The sequence below is a fragment of the Delphinapterus leucas genome, chromosome 17, assembly GCF_059928025.1.
Source record: "Delphinapterus leucas isolate spDelLeu-1000000601 "Yukka" chromosome 17, BTC_Dleu_Yukka2, whole genome shotgun sequence".
Taxonomy (NCBI): Eukaryota; Metazoa; Chordata; class Mammalia; order Artiodactyla; family Monodontidae; genus Delphinapterus; species Delphinapterus leucas.
In genome coordinates this window covers 11,166,728-11,183,030 of record NC_143145.1, presented here as the reverse complement: position 1 = coordinate 11,183,030, position 16,303 = coordinate 11,166,728, and the positions used below count along the sequence as shown (strand labels likewise).

General features: G+C 40.7%; 1 long non-coding RNA gene across 1 annotated transcript in view; it reads right to left on the bottom strand.

The window, feature by feature from the left end:
- The window catches only part of LOC111164429 (uncharacterized), a 79,944-nt gene that overhangs the window by 26,379 nt on the left and 37,262 nt on the right, over positions 1 to 16,303 (bottom strand). The gene's annotated exons all lie outside the window — the stretch shown is intronic.

Genomic DNA, 16,303 nt, shown 5'->3' with positions numbered 1-16,303 from the left:
CTTACTATGTGACATCACAGCTTCCCTTTAAGGTAAGGAGGATGAGAATTTTGGACCCAACCTGATAAGTAAAGAAACTAAGGCACAGAGACACATGTAGAGTCTCTATCTTCCAAAATTGAAGAGTTCTCTCACTAATATAAAAGTGAAGTCATGGCCTGTATAAAATTGACAACAAGATATATGATGAAACCCATTAAAATGGCATGGGTATTTTTTTGTAATTGCCCATCTGGAATCAAGGAGGCAGAAGATAGCAGGACTAGCTCCTTGTTTTCGCCCATTCAGGCTGCTATAACAAAATATCATAGACTGAGTAGCTTATTAACAACGGAAATTTTTCCCCATAGTTCTGGAGGGGAGAACATCCAAGATCAATGTGCCAGAAGATTCTGGCAGATCTCATGTCTGGTGAAGACCCCTGCTTCCTCGTTCACAGATAGCCTTCTTTTTGCTATGTCCTCACATGGCAGAAGAGATTGGGAGCTCTCTGAGGTCTCTTTCATAAGGGTACGAATCCACTCACAGAGGCCCCACCCTCATGACCTAATCTACCCCCTGATACCACCACATTGGGAGTTAGGACCTCAACGTATGAATTTGGGGGAGACCCAAGCATTCAGTCCATCACACTCCTCCTCAAGCACTTCTTTAGTAAGACCACCCATCAAAATCAGAACCAAGAAGCTCAGCTAAACTGATAGCCCCTAAAAAGTTCTCCCTGTCTGCACAGGTTCAATGGTCCCATTAAGATAAGAACACTGCAGAGGTGAACTAGTTTCTGTGCAAGCGATCTTACAAAATTGTATCATTTAAAATAAATACAAAATACATTATTAATAATGCATCTTTTAGTAAACAGCATCCCTATTTCTCATTCTGAGCCTTCAGGAGAAAAAAATCACACACTATTTTTCTGAGTTTACTGAAGAAACTAAGGTGGGTAGAGGTTAGATGATTTGCCCAAGGCCACAGAGTTACACAAAGTTTCATGACTGTATGACTAAGTCTTTTGCCACTTTTGTCTTAGAACCCTCTCCTCTTTTTAAATCATCATCACTATTTCTCCACCCTCCACCTTAATTTTCTCCGGAGGGGAACAAAAAAGCACAAAACTCAGAAAAGTATGACACCTCTAGGGATTTTTCATGACTCACTAAAATAACTGGACACATCCTCTGGGAAACTGAGTCAGAGAAAAGAATGTGGGAAGATCTTCCCCTTCCTCCGAACTGACTGGGCGGTTCTCTGATTGACATTCTCAGATTCCCACAAGGAGAATAAAGCTCCTTGTGTCTCAACTATTGAACTCTGAGCTGGGAGGCATCTTTATCTTTTCCAAGAAAATGTAATCACCAAAACCAAAAAGTGGTCTTTACCGACAGGCACGACTGAGTCAAGACAATGTCACCTGCAAAGGAGGCCCACAGATTCCAGGTCTGGCTGTGGTCAAGTAGACCAGACACATTGCATTCTGGTCATTACTAGGGTAGACAGCCCTTAATTTCACTTCAAACCATTTTTATCAGCCTCAACTAAAATTTGATATATGAGACACATATAATTTCACAATAAATTTGTGTTTTATATTGAGTTGTTCCTAATAACATATATTCCCTAGTGCGGTTTTGAGAACACAGAATACTAACAAGTAGAACCGTGCCCGTTGGTCCCAGGACCATCTCTGATACAGGAGCACCATTAAACTCTCAGAGTCTGGAAGACAGTGTATAATCAGTAATACAATTATGCTTCTCGATTAAGGTGAATTTATTAATTTATATAATATCAATAATACCAAGAATAATTGAGAGGGTTTTATGAAACTATAGTAGTACTAGAGAAAAGAATCAGACACAATTTCACTCTTACGAAATAACTGACTATTCAGAGCTATTAAATTTATCAATTTAAGTACTTCATCTGTACAGGTTCTGTGATACATACAAGAGATAGAAAGGGGCTTCCCTGGTGGCGCAGTGGTTGAGAGTCTGCCTGTCGATGCAGGGTACACGGGTTCGTGCCCCGGTCCGGGAAGATCCCACATGCCGCGGAGCAGCTGGGCCTGTGAGCCATGGCCGCTGAGCCTGCGCGTCTGGAGCCTGTGCTCCGCAACGGGAGAGGCCACAACAGTGAGAGGCCCGCGTACCGCAAAAAAAAAGAGAAGAATTTGAGAAGCAATCCCTATCCTCAAAGAGAGACAGATATGTCCCTAAATAATTACAGACCTTGGTAACGCCATAGCAGTTGCCTGCACTATGTGCTATGTTAGGACAAATGTGGGAGTGACCAGTTCTGCATGGGGGGCAAAAATTGTGAAAACAAACCCAGCAAACGTTTGAGGCTGCTTGGATGGTCAGTAAAATCAATCAGCCTCAGTCCTGTAAGATGGTCTTCCAAACCCCGACTCAATGACCAGTGGTTGATTCAGTGACCACACAGACACACAGACATATTTAACTGCCAGCCCGTTCTGGCTCAAGCTTGGTTTCACTGGGTAAGTTTCCTTCAGGGCTATTGCATTCAGTTTTCTTCCTCCATTTCATAAACTGAGGTCAGGAAGCAAGTCCAGAATGTGACTAAGTCAACTCTTAAGACTTACAGATTCTTCACAAGGAGGAAAGATCATTGTTTGTATATAGGGCCAGATTTCAGGGTTCAGGGAGACAATGACAGAAACTTTACTACTCAGACTGCTTCTTCCCTTGCAGCTGAGCAAGGGATTTCTGACATTTAGTCTTTTAACTCTAGATGGGCATCATTTCATCCAACTCATCAAAAATAATATAATATGACATGGCCTTATATAGTGAACCTTTGGTCTCTGGTCTCTCGGGACCAGTCAGTTAAGCTTTCCCAATATTCCATGATCCATCAATAAATTAGTACCAGGTCTTACATTAGGCACTGGGGAATCAATAATAAATGAGCCATGATCCTTGTCTTCAAACGTTGTACAGTTTAGGGAAGAGAAAAGTACCAAACTAAGCAATTAAAAGTCTGATTCCAGGGGACTGATGTGAGCTGAGGAGGGTGACAAGTTGCAGGTGCTGGGGAGGTGGGCGGTGGAGGGAATACTTCCTAGAAGAAGCATCTAAGCTAAGTCCTGAAATGAAACGCAGGGGATATGCAGGTGAAGAAGGGTGAAGGAAGGGGCCATTCCAGGAAAGGAAGTAGTAAAAACAAAGGCCTATGGAGGACCAAAAAAAGGGGTGCAGTCAGGATCTTAAGGGAGTTCAGAATAGGTGGAACATAGCAGGGAAGACGGAAGATTGAGAACAGAGAGGCTAAATCTAGTTATATGCTGGCTACGTTACACAGTTCAGATTTATTTTGAAGGCAGCAAAAACTTTGAAGGTTTTTAATAGGGTAAAAATAATAATAAAGAGTACCCCAAAAGCTACTGCTTGGAAAATGGGTTAGAGGGAGTGAAGACTGAAGTTAGAAACCAACTAGAAAGCTCTTTTGGTAGTCCAGAAAGGAAATGATAAGAGGCTTGAATTTTTTTAAAAAATGGCAGTGTATTAGAGAAACATTAGTACATTAAAGAATCTCTGAGTACTTGGAAAGAAGAATTGCTAGCTGATTGAAGCTTGATGCGTAAGGAAAGGGAGGAATCAAGGCTGATATTTAAGTTGGAAGCTTGGAAATTGGGTAGATAACGGTCCTATTTATTGAGGACAGTAAAAATTCATTTTTCATGATTTTTGTTTTTTTCATATTTTCAGTACCCATATCAAATAAATGATCATTTGCAGCTTACTAGAACCAGAGCTCTGGAACTAAGTTATCTTTTTGCCTGACATGAAGTCATCTAATTTAATACTGGTTCCTTAAATATGTACAAGGCAGGAAGTCAGGCACAAAAGGTCACATTGTGTGATTCCATTTATGTATGAAATATTCAGAATAGGTAAGTCCATAAAAAAACAGAAAGCGGACTGTTGGTTGCCAGGAGCTGGGGGGAGGGGAAGACGGGGGGAAACTGCTTGATGGCTTTAGAGTTTTACCTGGAAGTGATGAAAGCATTTTGCAACTAGGTAGTGGTGGCTGCACAACAATGTAAATGTACTAAAGAGCAATGAGTTGTTCACTTTACAATGGTTAATTTTATGTTAAATGAATTTCATCTCAATAACTTTTTATAAAATGTACAGGGGAGAAATAATCACACCAAGGACAGAGGTCCCACTTCACCTTGGTTCAGATTCTCACTTAAACTTGGGGGATATTTGATTCCTGGTCTTTCTCAACCGTTTCAGGAGATCCTCTCTTCCTTTACACACACGTGATGTTGGGCCCTGACAAAATCAATGTTACAATCAGAGAAATAGGTGAACTTTCACAATCAAGTAAATAGCATGATCCTTTTGAACCTTTCGTGGAAACTCTTCAACACTTTGATGATCCTGTGGGGGGAGGGATAGCCATGGACGTGTTGACGTTCCTGTCTGTCTGGAAGTTTTATCTTCTTTCTCTTACAATCAGTGTTTCCCCTGACTTGCAGGCCATTTACGGAGCACTAAAGCAGTTGTGGGACCACCACACGGCTTCCCCTCCCAGAGTAACCTGTCGTGGCGGCTCTCCAAGGACACACCGCATTTACAGGGTATCCATTTCAAAGATTGGCTAATTGCTCCACAGGCTGCAAAAAAGTGCACCCTCAAATCATAAAAGGGAAACACTCTGGCTTTTCCCAGGCCACAAAGCATGACCGAGTTGATTAGGGCTCATAATTCACACTCCTGATACCTGAGCTTGATCCTCAGAGAAACAGCTGCCCTATAAAAGCCCAGACAGAGCATGTGTATCAGGCGGTTCAGGCTGCCCTAGCCATAGCTCTGCGTCCACAATAAATGGCTTCTGCCATGTCTGGACCGGGGCTGCGCTGGAAACGAGACAGTAAGAGTGGAAAATCATCCTTATTTGTTGAGTTCACCTACCCTTAACGGCAAATCAAACCCCAGCCGATGCAGCTCACAGAATCCAAAGAGCTAAAGATGGAGATGCTTCAGTGGACGAGTGATCCTCTCCCGGGAGCTAGTCCTGGACCTTCCCCCACAGTACATGCATCAATGTCCAGATCTCCAACACGTGGAGTGATGAGGCAATCGGTATTCTGTGGTGACATGCCCCACTAGGGCTGATTGGGTCTCACCAATTAGAGTTCTGGTGCCTCAAAAAGGAACACTTTTAAGTGGAATGCAATGGAAAGCAAGCATCATGGTAAAAGTTACACAAAGAAACGTTTTATGGCCGTTCGCGTCAAGATGAGAGATGCAGTATGCAGGAAAGTGTTCTATAGCACAGAGGAAAGCCACGTTCTATGGGTGAGTGCTGTTCTGGAGAAGATAAAGCCCATCTTGGATGCTATATGCGATGACAGGTCTTTCTCTTGCTGACAAGGAACTCTAAAGTGATGCTGCACATCATAGGGTTAGATAGACACACAAGATGTGGGACTGCCTAGAAGTGGCTTTGAACCATGGCTCCACTACTTCATTCATTCATTGATTCGTTCAATCATCCAACAGTTACTTCTAAGTGACTACTGTGTGCTTGAGTATAAAGCAGTGGACGCGATATGGTCCTCTTCTCAAGCTTATCACCCAGGGGTCATGGAACAAGAAAGCTAGCATCACAATAAAGCTGAGATGTGCTCTGATGAGAGGTGACATCAGGTGGGACTACAAAAGGGAGAAAATTAACACAGAGGGTCAGGCCAGAATTCCTAGAGGAAGTAACATCTAAACTAAGGCCCGAAGGCCAAGTAAATTAGCAAATTGAAATACTGTGTGCCTGTGTGGAAAGGTAAAATGAGATTAGAAAGAGTTGATTAAAAGACCCAGGATATAGAGAGTATTTGGGGGATCAGAGAAAAATGAAATGGACCTGGAGAGAGAGTCCTTGTAGGAAGAAGGCAAAGGAAAGAGATTTAATTTTTTTACATAGAAAAGTGACACAGGAACAGGAATTTTAGGAAAATGTTACTAATCAGGTAGCTTTGGGCCAACGACTTAATCCCTCTGAGCCTTAGTTTTTAACATGGATAATACTATCTAACTTGCTGTGCAAATTAAACAAGACAATTCATATAAGATGCCTAGTGCCCGAAACTTAGTAACTAATTACTCAGCAGTAGCCACAAGGAAATAGCCATTAGCACATTTGATGTAACTTTCAACCTCCCCTTCCTGGACAAGTTCAAACATTTTATGAAACATTCTCTGTAAATTCAGGTACAAATTAGTTAATTCAATAATTCAGCTTTGGGGGGAGTCTGAGAAGTTCATTTGCTCAGTCGGTGGTTCAACATACGCTTAACTTACTGAGCAACTTTTCTGTGCTGGTCACCGAGCTTGCCACTGGGGATGCTGTGATGAAAATATTGATTGGATGGTGATTCAGTTAGAAGAAGAAATGGTTGCTTACATCAAATATCCAGCAAATTACTGTGGTTCAGTGTGGTTTGGGGTTTATGCCAGAGACTACTAGTTGCCCCGAAGTACCTATTCCCTCCTTTTCTTTATGAAAAGAATTCTCATTTTAGGTGCTGATAATGTTCTGTTTAATTATTTGGATGTTGCTTACAGAAATATATTTAGTTTGAGAAAATTTATCAGGATATATGTTTATGATATATTTATCATAAAAATATATATAAATATGAAATACATATTATATATATAAAATCATCAACGAAAATTAAACTTTAAAAATTTTAATTTATCTGGGCCTATTTTTTTTTTTTTTTTTTTTTGCGGTACGCGGGCCTCTCACTGTTGTGGCCTCTCCCGTTGCTGAGCACAGGCTCCGGACGCGCAGGCTCAGCGGCCATGGCTCACGGGCCTAGCCGCTCCGCGGCATGTGGGATCTTCCCCGACCTGGGCACGAACCTGTGTCCCCTGCATCGGCAGGCGGACTCTCAACCACTGCGCCACCAGGGAAGCCCTATCTGGGCCTATTTTTGTCCAGCTAAAAAATATGTTCTAGGACTCCTGTGCAGCTAGGGAGTGATATTACTGAGTTCTGGCCAATGAAGTATAAACACATATGTGGAGAGATATTGCCAATAAGTCTCTTAAAGGGATATGGACCTGTTCCTCCCCTCTTCAACCCTAGATCTGGGAACACAGATGATATATAGGCTATCTTTGATCATGAGGACAAGAGCCACATTCCTAGGGATATTTGAGAGGTTAGCTAGAAGAAGCTTTGACTCTGCCTGACAACTTTTCACAACTGCTAAACTAGCCCTTTCCTCTAGATTCAGTTTACCTGAGAAAGAGGGGTGGGGGGGAAATGGTCTTGTTTAAAACATTCTTATTTTGGATTTTTTTTGTTAATTCAGCTGAAGTTCATTTTAACTCATACAAACTTCAAGGTGGAATTCTGTTCAATCCTTGCTCCCACACAAAGAACACAGAAATGACTATATATATTATATATATACCTTATATACACACACCCAAATGATTATATATATATATATATAAACAAACAAACAAGGAGTTACCTAAAAGAGCAGCAGAAAGAGCAGAACCCTCTGAGTCTTAAATTAAAGGTCTGGCTTCACTTCTTACTGTCTAATTGCAACTCTACATTCTCGTACATAATACCGAGATTTAAACGTCTACTATGTTTTCTTCATCGTTAAAGTTCTTTCCTGGCAGCAGCTCAGTCTAAATCTAGTTAACTTGAAAAGGGAATGTATTGGAATGTTGTCAAAGGTGTCACAAAGTAAATCGATAGGCTGGTGTCCAGGCTGAGAAATAAGGCAAAAACCAGAATGAAAAATCAGAATAAGATCAAGGTAACAAGAGCATCCTACCATCTCAGCAGAGTGCCACACCTGGAATGAAGGATTTGGGCCATTTTTTTCCCCGCTGTGAGTCACTTGACACAACATACAAAGTAGTGGGGAAAAGAGTCTAATCAACTAAGTGTAGATTACAAACCCATCGGCTTCTTTGAAGCAGTGAGTGAAAGTCCGGAGGGAAAGGTACGCACCGCCTCCAGGGGCCTCTAGTCCTCTACTAGGAGGGCAGTGGACATTGATTTATAGTCCCACTGAGATTGTACAAAGTGGGGGCCACCCAGGTCCCTCAAATTAATGGATGCTGGACAGTCATAAATCAACAAATGTCCACTCTTACTACCTCACAAGGTTGTTGAGAGTGGAATAAGTTACAGACAAAAACTCTGAAGACTGAAACCCACTATACAAATACTCATTACTGCTGTTATTAATATCAGGATTTATGAAAAAATAAAGTACTTTAAAATCATGGTCATTTCAAATTTTGAAGATTTCCTTCCTTTACTACAGAAATTATTCCATTAGTATGGGGCACTAAATTAATGTCTCTCAAATTAATAGCAGGGAAAGTGTGTAGATAACGTTGACATTAACTGGTAAGTAAAAAAACAAGTGCCCTTTTTACGTAGGTTTGGAAGGTCACATTTCATTTTAGGTGGGTTTCGAAGAAGAGTGTGGAGGATGGGGAAATGTAAATTTCTAGACAAAAGTCATCACCTAGAATGGAATTCTTAGCAGTGGTCCTTGAGCGCATGAATGGCTTTAGAGGCTTATAAAACCCTGAAATTGCATGTAAATATTTTGTTTGTTGCACACAGCAGTGTATATATTTATATTTCTCGTGGATATAGCCAATACCTTTTTATCAGCTGTTGAAAGGAACATGACCCTAAAAACACTAAGAATCATTATTTTTAATATGTGTTATCATGGTCTATGGAATCATAAATATCTGAATTCAAATTCTGGGTACCCACCCTAGGTTCAAAACTGTATCAATCAATGAAGGAACTCATAAACCATTCCCCACTCTTCAGGAACTTAGGGTCTCACACAAGAGATAAAAGAGTAGGTATACCAACTAAAATATCATGGGCTGTAAACAACAGAAAGTCAAACTGAGCTTAGCCTACATAACATGGAAATAGTTCATAAAGCTCTCGGGAATAGAAATCCAGAGATAAGGTAGGTTTCAGAGTTGGTGTAATACAATGGCTTTGATTGCACTTCTCAACAATTCTCTTGGCTTGGAATCCCCCGCATGCTGGCTTCAGGCTAATACCTGTTGTGGTTACAGAGTGGCTGCAGCTATCTCAAATGGAGTAAGCAAAAATAATATCGATACAAGCAGGTATCATTCATGGTTCACCTTTTTTTTTTTCCCCTTCAGAGTACTCTGCAGAATTGAGTATTCAATTAATATCTCTTAGATAGCAAAGTGATTGGATAAAAGCATGAGACAGTTATATAATAATACATGGTAGGCATGATTAAATGAGCATTTTAGACACCACAAACGATAGATCAAAGAAAGAAATTATATATTCAAAAAGCTACTAAAATTCAAAAAGTTTCTAAAGAATATCATGCTTCAGATAAATAGAGGAAGACAGAAATAGTATTTCAGGCATACGGTTCCTGCTTTGTTTAAAGCAAATGAACTCAAAAATGAAAAAAAGATACTAGATTTCCAAGGAACTTTCCATCCATTCCAACTGGTTTTATAGTTTAAGTTGCAATATTATGAAGTTATTAGGACACTGGAAGTTTCCATGGAACCTTTGTTTCCTACAGAATCTCAAATTACCTCATGCCATAACGATCATGTAAAGTAGTTAGATTAAAATATACGATGAGGAGATTGAGGCTCACCTCTTTTACACAATAAAAATTCATTATTTTATTCTCCACTACTATTTTTATAGCTCATTTACATATTCACTGATAACTTTCCATATGTCAAGCCCTGTGCTAGGTACATTCAAATGATTTTTATTACCTTTCACAATAAGGTTTGTATTATTATTCTGACTTTTACAATGTAGGGAAATTGGAAACCCAGTGAGGGTAGGTGACTTGGCTAAAATAACCAACTAGTAAGTGTCAGAGCTGGAATTATAATATAGGTCTACATGAGTTCATTTTAAGTGTTTGTATTCTGTTTAAAAGACCAAACTGCTTTTAAAAATACCAAAAGTAACAATTTAAAGAGGAGCAAATTATACAGGGATTAGAAATTACTTCAGGCTAATTACGCAGGTAGATTCACTTGATATTCCTAGCATCCTTCTTGCAGTCATATTCTGGATAATATACAAACACAAAAGGAATATAATTACTTTCTCGCAACGCTACTGATACTTTAAATGTTTCCCTCTTAATTGAAACAATATGAGAAACAAGGAAACGCTGATTATGGTACAAGGAGGAACTCGAGTCCAATCTTGGATTTTGAACAAATTATATAATTTATTTGAGCCACTGTTTTCATATCTATGAAACAGAGGTTTTAATCACCACTATAGAGGATTATTGTAGAATAAAATAAGATGGGATTAAAGTACCTTTTATGGACATGTAGATGCCTAAGAAATATTCTCTCTCCTGCCTTTACTCAACTAGGTCTATCTCTCAAATATTTCAAATTATAGAGAAGGCAGAAAAATGGAAACAAGATATTGAAAGTGGACTTTGTGTCAAGGTCATGACTATTATTTCATCTTACTGAATATCCAGGTTACCAACTTAGATACTGTCTCAATGTGGTATTCTGGAAATGATAGCATTAACAATATTGTAGAGGTGGGGTTCATTTATAAAACACCTAAAGTGAGGCTTGTTTCTTGGCCTGTGTTTCGTGCTTCCAACTTTCTAATTGTATTGTGCTGGACTCATTTTGTTTCAAATAAGAGAAAACCCAAATCTTATAAGATACAGGAAATTGTATTTTACTTACATAGTTAAAAGTCCGGAAAGAAGGTAGATTCGGGGTGGGTTTGATTGAGAGATTTAACAATATCACCAAGGACTTGTTTGTGTTGTATGTTTATCTATGTGTCTGTGCATGCATGTGCATATGCATTGTTCTCCTCTCATCTCTGTGGGTCCAGCTTCATCCAAAGGCAGGTCAGCCCCATGATGAAGTTGGAGAAGTACCAAGGTACAGCGGGAATGTTGTAAGAAAAGTTGTCTACCCCTCTCCCCCTGCCTAAAGGAGATTTATAGAAGGGAGCCATGTAAATCAAGAAAGAGAAAGAATAAAGACACTTTATCATATTAAATCATTGGAAATGCCCTGGTAGAAAGTCAATACTGCAACTGCATGTCCTCCATCCTGATGCCTGTCCACCTCAAATAACTCTTCATTCTCTTCATCTCTCCATTTATAGGATCCATGACACATTGCCCATCCTATTTAACATAAACTCCAATGAACTAATACTCCAAGCCCAAAGCCGGAGTGGAGAAGGGAAAGCAGGAGAGAGATCAAATGGGTAAAAGGGACCACACAACCAAGTTGGTGGGAGGTGGAGATGAGAGAGTCCAAAGAAAAAATGTTTCTCTTTTGACAGAGAAGGGTGGCATTATGGGTTGAATTGTGTCCCCCGCTCCAAAGAATATTTCATATGTTAAAGTCCTAATCCCCAGCACTTCAGAATGTAACCTTACTTGGTAATAGGGTTATTACAGATGTAATTAGTTAAGATGAGGACATATTGAAGTAGGATGGGCCTCTACCCCAAAAAGACTACTGTCCTTACCAAAGGGGAAATCTGAACGTAGACACGCATCTTGGGAGAAGAACACCACATGAAGATTCGAGTTATGCTGCCCCAAACCAAGGAACTACCAAAAGCCAGGAGACAGGCCTGTGCATACCATTCCCTAGAACCTTCAGAGGGAGTCTGGCCCTGCCAACGCCTGATCTTGGACTTCTGGCCTCCAGAACTGTGAGATAAGAAAGTTCTGTTGTTTAAGTCCTTAGTCTGTGTAACGCTTTTACAGCAGCCCTAGAAAACTAATACAGGCACATACTAGAAGAAAAGTAGTAATGCCAGGTGAGGATTTGGGACGGAAGCTGAAGCGACTAGAGGGGCCAGTCCCAAGTCCCTTTGACCGGTGACTTGAGATGGACTGAAACACAACTCAAACCAAAGGTGGAGAAATATTTATTTTTACATTCCTCTGGAGTCAGTGTCTGATGGGAAGTAAAATGTACTGGCTAATCGACTTTACCACTTCTCCTTTCTCCTGTTACGTGTTGATGTTTAGTAGTCACTATAACTTCGGGTCCAAAAATTCTGGGTTCTAGCACTCTGTGCCTCCTTCTTCGGAGACCAAACAACTCAAGTGTAAGTTCTAAATTGGTCACCTCCAGGAGAAAAGCCAGTCCCGTTTCGGAATATAATAAACCATGAGTTAGGGAAAGGATATGATTTTCTTTTATGTTTTTCCTACTCTCACCAGCCCTTCCAAAGGTACTCTCACCTCACAATCTACAAAGTGCTTTCACGTACAAAGCCTCATCTGTTTCTCCCAACAACATAAAGAAGGAAAGCTGTTCCCATTACACAGATGGGGAAACTAAGGCCCAGGGAGATGACATGACTATCCAAAGAGAACTGACACAGCTAGTTGAAACAGGTCTAGTATCCTCTTACTAAACCATTAGTATTAAAATGTTTTATCATCGTGAAAGAAATAATCCAGCACACATAGGTAAATATTTCACTCTGCCCATTCTTTTTAAGAGGACATTTGATTCATGCTTATATGTTCCAAGGACCCCAGCCAGATTTGGAGTGTGGTCTAGATTTAAGATCTTGATTCTTGCCATGGCCTTTGAGCTTCTTGACCCTCCTATTCACTTACCAAGCTTGAGTCATAATTCTGGATGGTCTTCCAGGAGATCTTTGACTCAGGACAGCCTCATAAAGGCTCTTCTGGGAAATCAGACAGTAATGCCAGAGTTTTACACAATTGAGGTATCTTTACAGAATCCCAGATCAATACCACCAAAATGTTACTTCCCCACTGCCTCCTGACTAAAGGCCCTAGAATTAAAAGATATATTTTTTATTGAGTTGTGGTAGTTTTCATATCTCCATTTCTCTCTGACAAACAGGGTCAGGAAACCAGCCCAGAATGTGGGGTTATAGTTTGTTTTCTTAGGCTCATAAAATGTTAGTGCTAGAAGCGATCTGAGGCATAATCTGGGTCAACATTATCTTGCTAAGAACACAGACCCTTAGAAAGAACCAATTTGGCCAATGCCATCTAAGGAATTGATAGCAGGGCTAATATTAAGATCTAGGGCTCCTAACTCCTAATTCAATGCTCTTTCCAATACGCTAGCCTGTATCCATTGACCCAATCATTTCCAATATACAATTATTGACCTTCTGCTCCCATTTTATAGATCAAAGCAGCAAGCAATGAGAAATGGAATATTGCCTGTCATATCAGTAAACAAAAGATGTCACAGTCATCAGTGATGGCAGCCACCTGCCTACTTCAGCCACTGGTGAGCTGGTGAACCCTGAGGGAACTCAGGAAGGAAAGAGAATACCTGCCACCTAGCAGCCATCAGACTGCAGCCATTCCCTAGGTGAGCCCTGAAGAAACTCAGGATGTGAAAACACAGGATACTGGCGCCAGATAGCTAAGGTGCATATCAAAAGAATGATTTCAGTGAGCCCAGACTCTTGCATCTTCTCATACACAGAAGAGCACTACATTTCTTAACTTGAGATATCTGATTTTCTCTAATTAACAGTAATCTTTTGATGTTCAGACTACCTGCCCTTTGTTGCAAAACGCCTGTATATGCTGGCTCCCTCCCTAGCCTCCTCTGAGTTCTCGCAGGGTTACTGCCTCCCGGGCTTGAAGGCCTAAAAATATCCACCGAGTAAAACATAACTCTCAACTTTTAGGTTGTGAATAATTTTTCAGTTGACACCAACGCGAGGTGTGATTTGTCAAGCATGGTGAAAACTTCACACTGACCCCAGGCCCCACACCCTGTTGTCTGTAGTGTTGCCTACTTCTTCAGCATTAATTATTAAACTATTGATCTTTTTAGGTGACAAACTTTTATTTATAAACTATTACACTGTGAGCTTTTTATTGCCAATGACTGGTCACCTCCGACAATATGAAGGTCAGAGTACTGTCGGGAAAGGAGATATCTACAGAATTAAGAAAACACAACTTGGCAGAAACAATCATGTAAGAGGTAAGATTTGGAATGTAAAGGAAGGAGTGACTCACTCTTCTAGGGGGGAAGTTATGGGGATAAGGAGAAGGCTTCATGATGGACATGACATTGTGATGTTGGGCCCTGAAGCTTGAGAATGAGTTTATTAGCTGTATAAGGTAAAGATAGTATTCCAGACAGAGGAAGGAGCAAAATCAAAGTATAACAGTGTGTGATCGCCTGGCACAGAGTGCATAGGGCTCACAGAAGGGAGTTGGGGAGAGATATGGCTAAAAAGCAGGAATGGAGCGAGGCAGTCAGGGGTCTTGAAGGCCATGATGAAGCGTAAGGAGGTTGGGCTTTGCACTGAAGATGCTAGGAAGTCAGTTGAAGCAGGGTAGCAACAGGTTATGTGGGTGTTTTGGAAAGGTCCCTGTGACAGGACTGAAGAAGATAGCTCAGAGGTAGCAAGAGTAGAGACAAGAAGACCATTTCAAAGAATTCAATACTCCTGACAATAGACGATGAAAGTCTCAACGATGAAAGCAGGCTTGAAGGAAAATTAGACTTTAGGACATATCAGAAGGTAGGACTCAATGATACATTGGATATTGGTTATGACAGAACAGCAACAGCTGAAGGTGATGGAGATTCTAATTTAGGTGGCTGCCACGTGGTCATGAAACTGTATCTCCTAGAACAAATGCTTAACTATTGAGATTCACTGCATCTTTTAAAAATCTGTCAGAAACTTAAGCCTCTACTCAGAAAAAGTCACAGATGGACATATACAATTGTTTATACAATTTCAGATGCTTTACGAGCTCCCCGAAGCCTACAAATGAATGGGACTCCAGATTATGAACCCCTGGTTTTTGGGGTTTTTTGTTTTTTTTTTACATCTTTATTGGAGTATAATTGCTTTACAATAGTGTGTTAGTTTCTGCTTTATAACAAAGTGAATCAGTTATACATATACATATGTTCCCATATCTCTTCCCTCTTGCGTCTCCCTCCCTCCCACCCTCCCTATCCCACCCCTCCAGGCGGTCACAAAGCACCGAGCTGATCTCCCTGTGCTATGCGGATGCTTCCCACTAGCTATCTACCTTACGTTTGGTAGTGTATATATGTCCATGCCTCTCTCTCGCTTTGTCACAGCTTACCCTTCCCCCTCCCCATATCCTCAAGTCCATTCTCTAGTAGGTCTGTGTCTTTATTCCTGTCTTACCCCTAGGTTCTTCATGACATTTTTTTTTCTTAAATGCCATATATACGTGTTAGCATATGGTATTTGTCTTTCTCTTTCTGACTTCCTTCACTCTGTATGACAGACTCTAGGTCCATCCACCTCATTACAAATAGCTCAATTTCGTTTCTTTTTATGGCTGAGTAATATTCCATTGTATATATGTGCCACATCTTCTTTATCCATTCATCCAATGATGGACACGTAGGTTGTTTCCATCTCCAGGCTACGGTAAATAGTGCTGCAATGAACATTTTGGTACATGACTCTTTTTGAATTATGGTTTTCTCAGGGTATATGCCCAGTAGTGGGATTGCTGGGTCATATGGTAGTTCTACTGTTTTATAAAAGACATTTAAATGCAAAAGCACCAGTAAGGTTTGGATTGTCAATTACTAATGTCCTAGAATTTATCTGTCAGCTTCTGATGCTGCTAGTTGGATATCTGTACCCTGATGTAGCAACTGGGGATACGGTTGAAAGCACTTGCCACGTGGTGGTCATAGGGCAGGAAGTGTGATCAGAGTGGAAATAAAGCACAGAGAGGGGATCAGAGAGATGATCTTCACCACCCCCTAGATTTTTCTGAGTCACTGCCAAGTCATGGTCCTGAATGAATCAAGGATATCCCGTGTTTTTACCATCCTTCCAGATCTGAGACTCTATTTAGTACTCACAATAACCCTGTGACATTAGCATGGGAAGACTAGTAGATCCACGTCAGAAGATGAAATGATCAAAGCTCAGAGATCTGGAGTGACTTTCTTTCCCAAGGTCACATGAGGTTAGCGGCAGTGACGGGACCTCATCTGTTTCCTTCCTTCTCAAGGCTGTTTCCTTTTGAAGACATGTTGTCTGAGACATCAAGAAGAGAGATGTCTAGATACTGATACAGTTTTTTCCATTTCAAACTGGTGATGCTGTTCAGAGGGTTAGTACCCAGGACACAGCTGAGGTCACAGCAGTGGGGAGGCCCTGGGTTGGAGCCGTTAAGGACACTGTCTTCAGCTTTAGACAGACTTGGGTTCAAATGCCAGTT